The sequence below is a fragment of the Ranitomeya imitator genome, chromosome 1, assembly GCF_032444005.1.
Source record: "Ranitomeya imitator isolate aRanImi1 chromosome 1, aRanImi1.pri, whole genome shotgun sequence".
NCBI lineage: Eukaryota > Metazoa > Chordata > Amphibia > Anura > Dendrobatidae > Ranitomeya > Ranitomeya imitator.
Window position 1 is genome coordinate 1,137,572,839 of NC_091282.1, and position 14,468 is coordinate 1,137,587,306.

Here is a 14,468-nt window from a genome sequence, read left to right on the forward strand (position 1 = left end):
TGTGAACTGGCTGCCGGCCCAATCTGTCCCCTCCGGGTCCTGGTTCGACGGGCAACCCGAGTCCTTTTATCGGTTTACCCCCTCTGGGAGTACCGCTGAACTCTGTGTCTGTTGCTGCGTCCGGCCCTAGTGAAACTGATATCACCTCACGTTTTTCCGGTTGCTGTATTATATATAATGAATACAGCCACGGATCCGGTATCCGTCTTTGCGCCTGTTCTGGGTAGTGATTAATGCTACCCGGTTCTCACAATGTCCTTTTTCTCTATCCCTCTTCTCCTCAGGCCGGTGATTTAGGCCTGGTAACAGTCACAGGGCTGTTAGAGATTCAACTGTATGACCTCTCACTATCAGCTCCTTGGCCCAACTGCCATTTCTTCTCTCAGACCAGAATGGATCAAGGGGAGTCTCTGGAGCTCCCCCTTCTGGCCGGAGGTGGTAGTGCAGTCTTGCTATTTTAGTATTTGTACTTACTGTCAGTAACTATTTTTGTGGCAAATACCCCTAGGGGTGCCACATAACAGAGCTAGTCTATACCACCAAACAGTGCCACCATTCACTAGCAGCAGGTTCCTCCTGCACGGTGGACCTCGGGCTGCGAACGCACCATTTATAATAAACATCTACTTCTACTCGGTGCGTTCCGCTAGCCCTAACACCATCCACAATGACAGGAGATGGTGATAGTGGTAATCATACAGAGGACGTTTTTGAGTAGATACCGATGAAACACGTTATGGATGCTAAAGTTTGGCGACAAAACAAGATGGAATGCTATGGGATTGACAACGGTCACAATCTTATAAGGACCGATGAACCTGGGAACCAGTTTCCAAGAGGGAACCTTCAACTTAATTTTCCTTGATGACAACCACTCCAAGTCACCAACACACAGGTCTGCACCCACCAAATGTCTTTGATCAGCCACACTCTTACGCTTGTATCCCATCTTGCTCAAATTATCAATAACCCCTTGCCACACAGACATAGTTAATGATGGAAACCATTCCTCTTCAGGTATTCGAGATGAACGATTCATATTAAATGATCTGAAATGAGGATGAAACCCGTATGCCTTGAAAAATTGAGACTTACCAGTAAACTCATGACAATGATTATTTACCAAAGATTCAGCTAAAGGAAAATAGATAACCAAATCCGGATTCTCAGAAAACACCTAAGATGAGTCTCAAGATTCTGTTTAACCCATTCAGCGTGCCCATTAGACTGCATGTGAAATGCTGAAGAGAACAATAGATCGATACCCAAGCAAATGCAAAATGCCCTCCAAAATTTGGAAATAAACTACACCCCCGGTTAGAAACAATATCGATAGGGGTCCCATGTAATTTTACAATCTCTTTGATGAAAATTTGCGGCAAGGTCTTGGAGTTAGGTAAAGCAGGTAGCGCAAAAATTTAGAAATTTTACTGATTCTGTCCACCACCACCAAAATTACAGTATTACCTGCCGACATGGGTAGATCAGTGATAATATCGACCTATAAATGAGTCCAAGGTCTGCTGGGAATCGTCAATGGTTGGAGAGAACCAGATGGATGAGTATGAGTAGTTTTGGAATGTGCGCAGACACTGCAACTTCATACTCCCGGACTATCCTGATGTAGATGTTTTGCAAACTCTAGATGTATGAGTTTCTTATGATAAATGATTGCCATAACCATAAGAACTGCTCCCTCCAGAAAATGACACCACTCTTGAAAGACCCACTTGATTGCCAAGAGCTGACTATTACCAATGTCATAATTTCTCTCAGCAGATTACAGCTTTTTAGAAAAGTATGCACATGGATGCCATTTATCAGGAGACTCCCCGTGTGGCAATTCAGCCCCCACCCCCACTTCAGACATGTCAACTACTACAATAAAAGTCTGAGTGATGTTAGGCTGTATGAGAATTGGTGCAGATAAAAAACACTCCGTCAAGGTATCGAATGCCTCCCTGGCCGAACTGGACCACTTGGAAAAGTCTGCCCCTTTCCTGGTCATATCCATTGGAGGTTTGGCCAGTAGTTTTTGATGAACTTACGGTATTAGTTGGTGAAACCTAAAAACCTTTGTAACACCTTCAAATTCTCAGGAAAATCCCAATCCAGTACCGACCGGACTTTTGCCAGATCCATGCTATAACCAGTGGATGATAAGATACATCCTATAAAAGGGATATCCTCAACTGACAATATACATTTCTCTGGTTTGACAAATAAATTATTGTCTCTGAATATCTGTAATACCTGCCTGACATGTACAAGATGTGATTCAAGGTCAGGTGAATAAATTAATATGTCATTTACAAAGTGCTCAAACACAGTGGGAGCATTAGTCAATCCAAATCTCATCACAAGATTCTCATAGTGTCCCTCAGGCATATTGTAAGCTGTTTTCCACTCATCCCCCTTTTAATATGAATGATATGATTTGTGCCCTGGGTTCCAGTTTAGAAAACCATTTAGCTCCTACAATCTGATTAAAGAGATCCGGGAGGAGAGGGGGCAGATACAGATCCTGGACAGAGATCTGATTGAGTTTGCGGAAATCTAGGTGGGGGCATACCCTCAATCTTTCTTCTCAACAAAGAAAAACTCCGCAGCAATGAGGTGGGGTGAGGATGGTATGATCTGACCATTTGACAAACTTTCAGTGATATAGTTCTTCGTGAACTGCCTCTCTGGACCAGGCATATCATATAGTGTGCTCTTTGGCATCTTGGCCCCAGGGACAAGATTAATGGCACAGTCAAGAATACATCCCCAAAGTCAGACAGGTATTTAAGCACAGACGGGGTGTCCACCCTTGTAAGCCAGGTTCAAAAGCAGTATCCTTGGCAATGTTCACTCCACTTTACCACTTCCCAAATCTGCCAATCTACCACAAGGTTGTATGGAGTGAGCCAAGGAAGTCCAAGATCCACAGGAGACGGCAGACCTACTAGCAAATAACAATCAATACCTTCTGAGTGCATGGCGCCTACCTGTAGATGTAACCCTTGGACAGCTTGAGTAAAATACCCCTGTCTCAAGGGGACAGAGTTGGTGGCCATTATATATATTAGTCTGGACAGTGTATGTGGTTTGAGGCCCTGGAGCCGGACAATCCCAGCATCGATCAAATTAAACATTCCCCCCACTGTCCAGAAAAAAACACCTTGTTTTTGCACAGATAGATTTCAGATGGCAGAAAAAATTGTGTCCTACCCATGGAGGGGATATGTACACCGTGTTACTTTATTTTCTGGCTGCTGTTTACCGTGAGATAGGGAAGGACATGTATCCACAAAATGGCCCTTTCTACCACATTAAAAACATACTCCCTTTTATGCCTAACCACAGACTGCTTTCCAGAACGACTTTCCCAAAGCAACTGCATGGGTTCCTTAGATGACTCAAACCAGGTTTCCTTGGCCTTGGAATTTCAGCACATTGGGGTGCCTCTTTATGTCTAAAGTGAAGACAGCAATCCACCAGGATAGCCAGAGACATGGCCACCGTAAGGGAAACTGGAATCTCATACAGGGCTAAAGCATCCTTCACCCTTATTGAAAGCCATTCACAGAACTGGCTATGTTGTGCAGAGTAATTTCACTTAGTGTCTGTGGACCACCTCCAAAACTGTGAGCAATACTTGTCTGCAGGCCGATCTCCCTGCTGAAGCAAAGTTAAGTAAAAAGGGCAGCACATTGCAGCGCCAAAACACGCAAACTTGAAAACACGAAATTTGAACTGCATTACTGCACTAGAAATATGAAAAATGAGAGCTTTTAGCGCATAAAAATTGCCATATTTATGTGTACCTCGTAGCCACTTTACGGCATCTCTCTTATACGAGGTCCTACGCTTGACCTACCTCACTGAGAATAAACGTCTCCATCTGAATGGGTACATGTGAAACCTCTTCTTGGACTCAAATTCTCTCTTTCTGTGGAGGGGTATTGGACCTACTATAATTAAAACACCTGTGGCTAGGAGGCGGGGAGTGCACGATCAGAAGGCTAAAGAATACATTTCAAAAACCTGACCTGCACATCCAAACATAGACTGAGTGTGAACAGGTGCTGAACCCAGAGTCGCCAACTCGTATATAGTTAAGTAAAAAGGGCAGCACACTGCAGCGCCAAAACACGCAAACTTGAAAACTGCAGTTCAAATTTCGTGTTTTCAAGTTTGCGTGTTTTGGCGCTGCAGTGTGCTGCCCTTTTTACTTAACTATATACGAGTTGGCGACTCTGGGTTCAGCACCTGTTCACACTCAGTCTATGTTTGGATGTGCAGGTCAGGTTTTTGAAATGTATTCTTTAGCCTTCTGATCGTGCACTCCCCGCCTCCTAGCCACAGGTGTTTTAATTATAGTAGGTCCAATACCCCTCCACAGAAAGAGAGAATTTGAGTCCAAGAAGAGGTTTCACATGTACCCATTCAGATGGAGACGTTTATTCTCAGTGAGGTAGGTCAAGCGTAGGACCTCGTATAAGAGAGATGCCGTAAAGTGGCTACGAGGTACACATAAATATGGCCATTTTTATGCGCTAAAAGCTCTCATTTTTCATATTTCTAGTGCAGTAATGCAGTTCAAATTTCGTGTTTTCAAGTTTGCGTGTTTTGGCGCTGCAGTGTGCTGCCCTTTTTACTTAACTATATACGAGTTGGCGACTCTGGGTTCAGCACCTGTTCACACTCAGTCTATGTTTGGATGTGCAGGTCAGGTTTTTGAAATGAATCCCTGCTGAAGCAGACATAGTGTGGACTCGGCTAAGGAGAGGAGGTTGGGATAATAGTATATATTACCCAGCACAAAAAAATTTTTCCTCCACCATCTGGAGCGACTGGGAGTCAAAAGAGAGAGAGAATGCCCATGCTTGATGGCCACCCTGAAGGAGCAAGATTATTATTCCCGCCTGTTGCTCCTCTGTTCTGAGGAACAAGTACATAACCTGAAGTATTTTACAGGCCTCCCTGAAAACAACAAACTTGTCATGCCCCCCAGAGAATCTGTTAGCTAAAGTGATCTTGGGCTCCACTAAGGGTTGCCTGGGTGTCACGTCCCCCAAACCTGATGTGTTAGGGTGCCAAACGACAGTGCATATATCTGCCACCACCAGTCTGAGCTGCTGCAGTTGTCCTGTCAGAGCAGTGATAGGATCCATAATGGATAAAAAAGTGGTTTTGGTCAGAGCTAATGTCACGACTCTGTTGTCGGGTGTCCCGGGATGCCGAGGCTACGTACCTTGCCTTAGCTCCTGAATCTGCTCTCAGTCTGTACCATCCTTCACCCAGTGAAGAGGGGAGTAGTAGTGTACCGTGTTACACCAACCAGACAAACAAAGTTATAAGAACAGGGGTAACGGAAAATACCAAACATACAAATACACACATATAACAAAGGGATGCAACGGGGAATGGAGGATGGGGTGAATCCAAAGTAGGAGAAGGAATGGACTTATCACACACTCAAAATCTAGCAACAGGCAAAGATAAATCCACCAACCACCTACTCTAATAATCACCAACAACTTCCAGCTGTTCAGCAAAAGCTATCTAAGTGGGAGGGGCTAACTGTGCACAGCTGAGAGTCTTAACTCTCCAGGAGCTCTCAATTGAGCAGATTAACTCCCGCACTGCCAAAACAAATTTATTCCGTTTAATACAAAGGTGAAGTGCTTCTAATCAGTGCAGGAGTAGGAGAAATCAGACGCCGCAGTCTTCTGGTTCCTCTCTGTTGTGGTAAACCCATGACACTGTGTTTTTGTGTTAACCCCTTCCAAAAATATTGTGTACTATCATGTCATATTTCAGGTTCCAGTCTTTGATGCAGGCTGAGGAGCTACGCCTGCATCATTCCCGGCAGATTCTGACCATCATCTGTAATTAAAAGCTCACCATTTAAATGTTACTGTCAATCTCTGACAGCGGCAATTACAGAACATGAACCAGGGTTGTACCATTTCTATGGCATTTGAGGGCCTGATGAAGGCCCCCTATGCTTGTCATGACGCTGCTTCTGACAAAATCAGCCTGTGGCTGTCCTTATTAGGAGACCATAATTTTGACTATGCATTGCAACAGTGTATAAATGCAGCAGTTATAAGTTCCCTAAGGGGTCTAAAAAAAAGTTAAAAAAAATAAATTTTTAAATGTATACAAAAAATAAATAAAAATTCTAATCATTTAACCTTCCCCCTTAAAAATAAACCAATATAAAAAATAAATGAAAAAATAGAGGTAAGTAGTATTGCTCCATCAGTAAATGTCCAGTCTTTCAAAATATAAAATTAGTTTACCAGTTGGTAAATGCCATATTGAGAAAAAAGTGTTAGGCTCCACACCACATGTACTATCTTAAGGTACCATCACACATAACGATATCGTTAACGATATCGTTGCTTTTTGTGACGTAGCAACGATATTGTTAAGGAAATCGTTATGTGTGACAGCGACCAACGATCAGGCCCCTGCTGGGAGATCGTTGGTCGCTGAGGAAAGTCCAGAACTTTATTTCGTCGCTGGACTTCCCGCTGACATCGCTGGATCGGCGTGTGTGATGCCGATCCAGCGATGTCTTCACTGGTAACCAGGGTAAACATCGGGTTACTAAGCGCAGGGCCGCGCTTAGTAACCCGATGTTTACCCTGGTTACCAGCGTAAACGTTAAAAAAACAAACACTACATACTTACCTTCAGCTGTCTGTCCCCGGCGCTGTGCTTCTCTGCACTCCTCCTGCATCCTGTGTCAGCGCCGGCCGGCCGGAAAGCACAGCGGTGACGTCACCGCTCTGCTTTCCGGCTGACCGGCGCTGACAGTGCAGAGGAAAGCAGAGGACAGACAGCTGAAGGTAAGTATGTAGTGTTTGTTTTTTAACGTTTACGCTGGTAACCAGGGTAAACATCGGGTTACTAAGCGCGGCCCTGCGCTTAGTAACCCGATGTTTACCCTGGTTACCGGGGACCTCAGGATCGTTGGTCGCTGGAGAGCTGTCTGTGTGACAGCTCTCCAGCGACCAAACAGCGATGCTGCAGCGATCGACATCGTTGTCGGTATCGCTGCAGCGTCGCTTAGTGTGAAGGTACTCTTACTCTCATGTACTCCCTTTGGTCCTTTTTTTGCACTTGCATTTTAAGAGTACAGTATTTCTTATTAGCATGTCCTTCTATGTTCATTTGGCAGTTTGAATGGTTCACCCACAATATATTTTTTCTTGTGTTTGTGTATTTGTTTTGTCTTTTTTATGAATTTTGTTCCTTAGGCCTCGCTCACATCTGCTGAATAAAAAATCACTCCAATGTTCATCCTGAAAAGATGGATTGTGTCATGCAAGTGCAATGCGAGTGTGCAGTTTTTTTCTCACATAGTATCTGTATAACATCCGAATGACATGCGTATGCAATCCATATGCAATGCATTTTTAAATCATATTTTACATACTGTATTAATCTATGTAACTTAAAGCTAGTCTACAAAACTAATGAAGTAATCTTTAATACAGATATAGATACATGAAATATAGATAATAAATAGATGATAGAAAAATATTATGTAGATAGATAGATAAATATGAGATAGATAGATAGATAGATAGATAGATAGATAGGAGATAGATAGATAGATAGATAGATAGATAGATAGATAGATAGATAGATAGATAGATAGATAGGAGATAGATAGATAAATAGATAGATGGGTTCACAGGCCTCCCGGCAACTAATCCATATACTTGCCAAATATATAAGGATAAAAAATGGGAAGAAGCACTCCAAGGTTTTGCAAAAAGTAAAGGTGGACTTTGTTAGACCCACATGGCGTGGCGACGTTTTGGCTTCCAAAAGCTTTCTCAAGCAGTGAACAATCATGTGCATACATGTATATTTATAGCTACAAGTTAATATGATACAATATAATACAATTAGTGCAATATCATATATAATACGTTATAATATAGTATTTTCACATTCTCATATGACCTGTGCTCAGAGGCGTAGCTAGGGGTTCAGCTAAGTGGGGGGCGAAACATGTGAGTGGGCCCCTAACAGGCGGACATATCATTAGTGCAACCTATGCGGTAGCACATGGACCCAAGAGATAAGGGGCCCATTTCTACCTCTAAATAAGGTCAATTTTGCATTTTTAGGAGCTCTTGGGCTGCAAAGGGCCCATATTTTGTTCTTGCACATGGGCCCATTTCTGTCTGTGTCCGCCTGTCGCCCTTATAATTACGGTGGGTATAGGGGAACCTCAGTAGATGACCGCACTGTTATTGAGAATAAATCTCTATACAATGACCAGCACTGTTATTACCGCCATACGATAACATATAGCATTAGATACCAGTCCTACATGACATATAGCGATCACAGTACAGTTAGAGATGGTGACGTACAGAGGACGTTCTTTCTGGTGGAGTCATTCACTTTTTCCATCTTTTCTATCTGGCCTAGACGGACATGTCGACTTCTCCAGCCAGGAGTCGCCTGCAGAAATCACAACAAAGACACATTTGACTTTACACATTTCCAGCACAGTTCACATCTATCTCCAACCTGCACAAACTCCTCATCCTGCTGATACCACTGCTGCCATATGTGTCCCTATTTCTGCACCTACTGTGTGGTAAAATAATGGCTTCTCTTAGTGTCCTACATAGTAATGCCACCACTATGCCCGCACATAGTAATAATCTCGCTTCTGTGCTCTCTAGATGGTAAAATTGCCCCTAGAAAATATTAACTTCCTGTGCATGTGCCCTCTACATTTTGTCCCTAGAAAATAATAATACTCCGTGTGCAACTTTGATGGTCACAATACTGAGTGCCCCTCTTTGTAATAATGTTTAAGTGCCCACTTAACATTTAATAATCTTCCCCATGTACAACTCCTCTGTACACAATATGGTGGGCCCACAGATCCCCTATACACCGTATGGTGATCCCACAGCTCCCCTACACACTGTATAATCTTGACAGAGATCCACCATACACAGTATAATGCTGACAGAGCTCCACTATAAACAGTATGATGGGCCCACTGCTCCCCTACATATAGTATGATGTCCCCCAGAGTTACCTTATACATAGAATTATGTCCCCACTGCTGTCCCAAACACAGTAGAATGACTACCACAGTATTCCTCACAATTTATATTGTCCTCTACACAGTATATTCACCCCCACAGTAGCCTTGACAATGTTTATTTGTCCTCACAGTAGCCCCCATACTGTATAATGTCACTCACACTTCATAATAACTGCCACAGTAGTCTCCACACATTATGAGGGCTATGCACAGTAGTCCACACTGTAAAATGACCCTCTCATTAGTTCCCACACTGTATAATGGCCCCCACTGTAGTCCCCACACTTTATGGTTGCCCCTAACAGTGGTCCCCACACTGTATATGGGCTCCCACATTGTATGATGGCCCCCAAACTGTATAGTGTCTTTCATTAGCTCCGACTCTGACATTCTGTGCATGCGCTGGTTCTGCAGACGACAGGCTTAAGGTGACCTGTGGTCTACAAAATGGAGAGAAATAGTGCAGGGAGATTGTGTCTCCCTTCTCTACTGCAGTGCAGAGCTTAAAGGGAACCTGCATTGTAAAGTAATGCTATTAACCTGCAGATATGGGGTTAATCTGCAGGTTAATAGTGTTTTGACACCATATGGCGCCAACACTTTGAGCCTTCTGCTGGGAGGAAATTAACTTCTTTCCTCTCAGCAGCCTTGCTCTTCCAGTCACAGGGCTGGCGCCGGCGCTTTCACAGTCACAGCTCTTTGTATAAAGAATGGTGGCTGTAACTGATGCCCCGGGACAGACTGACAGCCGGTTCAGCACTGTCTGCCACCCTGTAGCTAGGCTTCAATGCTTCTTAAGTGCCTACTTAATATTAAGGAGGTCACCTATGTAAAGTAATAATGGCCCCAGCATCGCTGATGAGAGCAGGGGGTCATGTGATGATTTTCTTCTATTGAGAGAAGTCAAACTTGTCTAATCAACACGTGCAAATAGCAAACATGGTCGCATGACCGCCTGATCGCACCAATGGTCTTGGGGTCTCATGACGGCAGGCACATCCCATCATGATCTGGCAGTCTGTAGTTTCAGAGTGACTGCAGACAATTATTGCAAGCCTTTAATATCTTAATAATTTAATAATAATCAATTTATTATTATAACATAGAATGCAGCCTAAGGTTACTGTATTGTTACACTTGTTAGGGGGCAGACAGACGACGGACATATTTCTCATGTGAGGATCGCATCACAATCCTCCGCTGACCGTCAGTTCTCCTTACCTAAGCTCGACAGCTGCATAGTAATCCATCACGCTGTCACGCTCATGTCAGGAGCGGTACCTGCCAGTCCGAGGATTGCAATGTGATCCTTGCATGAGTTATACAGCGTCTATCTGCGCCCTTATGCTAATACTTATCCTTGTTATACTAATAGTGAAATATTAACCTATTAGTAAAGTATTAACGCTATTAACCAGCATTGCTATGCTTGTTTTACTAATACTTATAAAAGGCCTAGCTCGCCAGTATAAAAAGCCCCCATCCTCACCATCTCCAGCCCCCAAGACAGCAACTATTACATATGATAGAGTGCATATAATGTCATAACATTAAACAGTATAATAATAATCAGCCCGCCAGTGCCCTTTGCCCCCTCACCCACCTCAGCCCTCACAATGCCCTCAAACTCTCACATTCACCCCCGAGTACCCTGTCCCCTCCTACAATACCACCATCCTCTCTCATTCACCCCCACAGTGCCCTGTCCCCCTTGATACAGGAAAGATGTATATCTTTGTACCGTATGCCAGTGGATAGAAAAATATGTAGAATTTAGAGTCCTCAGTGGTTTAATGGCTAACTGAAAAGATGGTAACAAATTTATGTGCTGTGTTGTGTCACACAACACAGCACATAAATTTGTTACCATCTTTTCAGTTAGCCATTAAAAGGTATCAACCACTGAGGACTCTCAATTCTACATATTTTTCTGTCCCCCTTGCACACCCCAACACCCACAATAACCCCATCCTCTCACATTCACCCCCCCCAGTGCCCTGTCCTCCTCTCCCACTTCAGCTCCCACAATACCCCCATCCTCTCACATTTACCCCACAGTGCCCTGTCCTCCTCCCCAACTTCAGCTCCCACAATACCACAATCCTCTCACATTCACCCCACAGTGACCATGATATGCCTAAATCGAATTAATCTAATAAATTCCATCCCCACTTACTGATGAAGTTTTCAGGCAGTGAGGAGGACGAGGAAGTGTCCAGATACATTCAAGGAGGGCACTGGGGCCCAGCCTGCCTCAGCCAATCTGAGCTGCCAGCACAGGGGTGAGAGTGAGACCACATTGCACACTGCACGGACGGAGGCTCTGCAGCCTGCCACTGTGCAGAGTCTATCATACAAGGGAGCCACCATTGTGTTGCCCTCTCCCTGACACCTGACACCTCAGACGCGGCAGGGGATCTCCCAGTGGGCTCCTTCAGGTGATGGAGGCAGGGCAATGGCCCCCTCTGCCCCCCCCAGTAGCTACGCTACTGCCTGTGCTGCTAATATATCAATATAAAAGTGCCTGTGCTGCAAAGTGCTAAGTGACAGTAACATATACATTATAAAAGTGCATATTGCTCATTAGGATCATCAAGTGATATCATGTGCATTATATTAATATTGCATCACTCACCCAGGTGTGCATTGCTATAATCGGTATCTCATTAGTGTTCACGCCATTCCCGGCATCTCTAAGATGCAACTGCGCATGTACTGCGCATCATCTCTTTGTCACCTGCCACATAGCCAATCGCAATGTCAATACAGCAGGGTTTTCCCCACGCGTGCCCGCTGAGAAAGGTCAGAGAGTTATCAGTGCCATGTTTGATGCAGCACACTCGGAAAGTATTACCGCGCATGCATGGCATCTCGTAGCAACGTTACATGTAGCTGCCACCAGGGGCGGACATATCATTAGTGCAACAGGGGCCCAAGACGTAAGCGGACCCATTTCTACCCCAAAACAGGAGCAATTTTGCATTTTTAGGAGCTGTTGGGCTGCAAAGGGCCCATATTTTGTTCTTGCACAGGGGCTCTTTTCTGTGTCCGCCAGTGGCTGCCACCTTGTTACCATGACATTTAGCAGCATTACTAAGGTAATGATTTAAGCAATAAGAAAAAGTTACATTTTATTATATATATAATGTTGTCCATAAGGTTAATAAACTATTCTTTCTTCATAGACAAACTATAGTAGGGCATTATGGATATTTGGGATAGTGGCAATTCACCCATACCATATTTCGAACAGACCCCTTTATTAAGGGGTTACTTCCAAAAACCAATGGCTTTAATGGGGGCAAAAAGACACCCCTCCGGGTATCCATGCCCTTACCAAAAAACCATACAGGTAATTCTGGCTGTATATGATGCCCATCTATATCCCAATCTAGCCCCTGTTGTAAATCAAGCCAAAACATTTTTTATAAAAATAATTTTGGTTTATTGGCTGACAGGCTCTAGTGGCAGAAAAATATTTTTTTTCATAAGAAAAATATTTTTACAGAAAAAGTTTCTCCAGGAACTTTTTTTTCTAAATATAGCAATGCAGCTTCCTGGATGAGTAAATTTCCTCAAAGTGATTTTTCATATATAGGTGATTCATATATAGGTGATTCATATATAGGTGATTCATCTGTGAAGATAAAATATTTGCATTGTAAAATTCTTTTTAAGAAAACGAAAGAAAGGAAAACATAGTCATCTTATAAAGGATGCTACCAACATTCTTAGATGGTCTCATGATCCCCACTACACCTCTGAGGATCAAATACATCATTCCAAAAATTCTCAAATCCCTAGAGAATCCCTCGGGAAGGCCTATAGTTTCGGGGGTTGATTCAGTATTCAGCAGAATAGGAGTATTTTTAGACAAGATCCTCAACCCTATAGCAAAAAATACTACATCATTCATACAAGACCCTACTAATTTTCCTGTAAATGTAATAATGGCGTCTTTTGACGTTGTCTCATTATATACATCGATAGATCATGAGAGAGGTATGTCAAATTATGACAGAACAGGTTAGAACATTTATAATAAATATTCTAGAGATTATATTGAGACAAAATTATTTTTTATTCAATGACAAATTTTATTTACAGCAACGTGGTACTGTCATGGGTACCAACATGGCACCTGTGTGCGCAAACATAGTAATGAGTACCCTGGAGGAGGACCTAGTCTGTGTGTCCCATTACTACCAACATCTATTGGGGTGGTGGAGATACATAGATGATGTCTTCTTCCTGTGGACAGAATCTCAGGAAGAACTAATTGCCTTCATTTAATATCTAAACATGACAGATCAAGCCATAACATTTACGCTGGTATCTTCTACATCAAGTATACAATTCTTGAATGTTTTAATAACACAAGAGAATAGCAGGCTCAACACATCTCTCTATGTGAAACAGATAGATAGGAATGATTTATTACTGTACAATGGTCATCACCCACAAAAAATTAACAAATCAATACCATTGAGCCAATTCCTTAGAGTAAGACGAATAACAAATGAAGAAAAAATCTAGATGGAGATTTAGATCTATTGGTAAAAAAAAATAGAGACAGGGGATACCCCAAGAAATTACTGACAGTACATAAAAATAAGGTAAAAATCTAGATAGAAATTCACTACAACACCTTAAACAAAAAAGGATTGTTGAGAATACGGATAGTAACTACCTATATGGAAGAGAGTACAAGCATAGCAGAGGTAATAAGAAAGCACTGGAATATACTAACTAAATGCTTACCAAAAGTTGAGGACTTTAAATATCCCCCAATGTTCTCATACAGATGGAGTAGAAGTCTAAATGACCAATTGATCCAATCAGATATAGGATTCTTTAAGAAAGCATCACAAAGATACCTAACTGGAGCACAAAGAAAAGGATGTTTTCCATGTTTGGCCTGTGTGAATTGTACTCTGATGATAAAAGGTCTGACATTTTCCCATTCAACCACTCAAAAAGAATATAAAACAAAACATTACTTAACCTGTAATTCAGAGTACATTGTTTACTTGCGACAATGTCTGTGTTCCCTATTGTATGTCGGTGAAACCACATGTGACTTTAAAACCCGCATAAAACACCACTGCTATACAATACGGAAGAAGAGAGAGGACCTCCCCGTATCGAAACATTTTGTAGAAATAAACCACTCTGAAAAATAACTAAAATGTAACTAAAATTTAGGATAACTGATGTAGTACCTCCACAGAGATCAGGGGGAGATAGTATCCATATCTTAAAACGGAAAGAACTTCAGTGGATTTTTAGATTAAATACACTCAAACCAGCAGGCTTAAATGATGCTGCCAGGGCAGGAAGAGGAGGAGGGTGACTCCAAGGGCAAGGAATGTGATAACACAGAGGATGA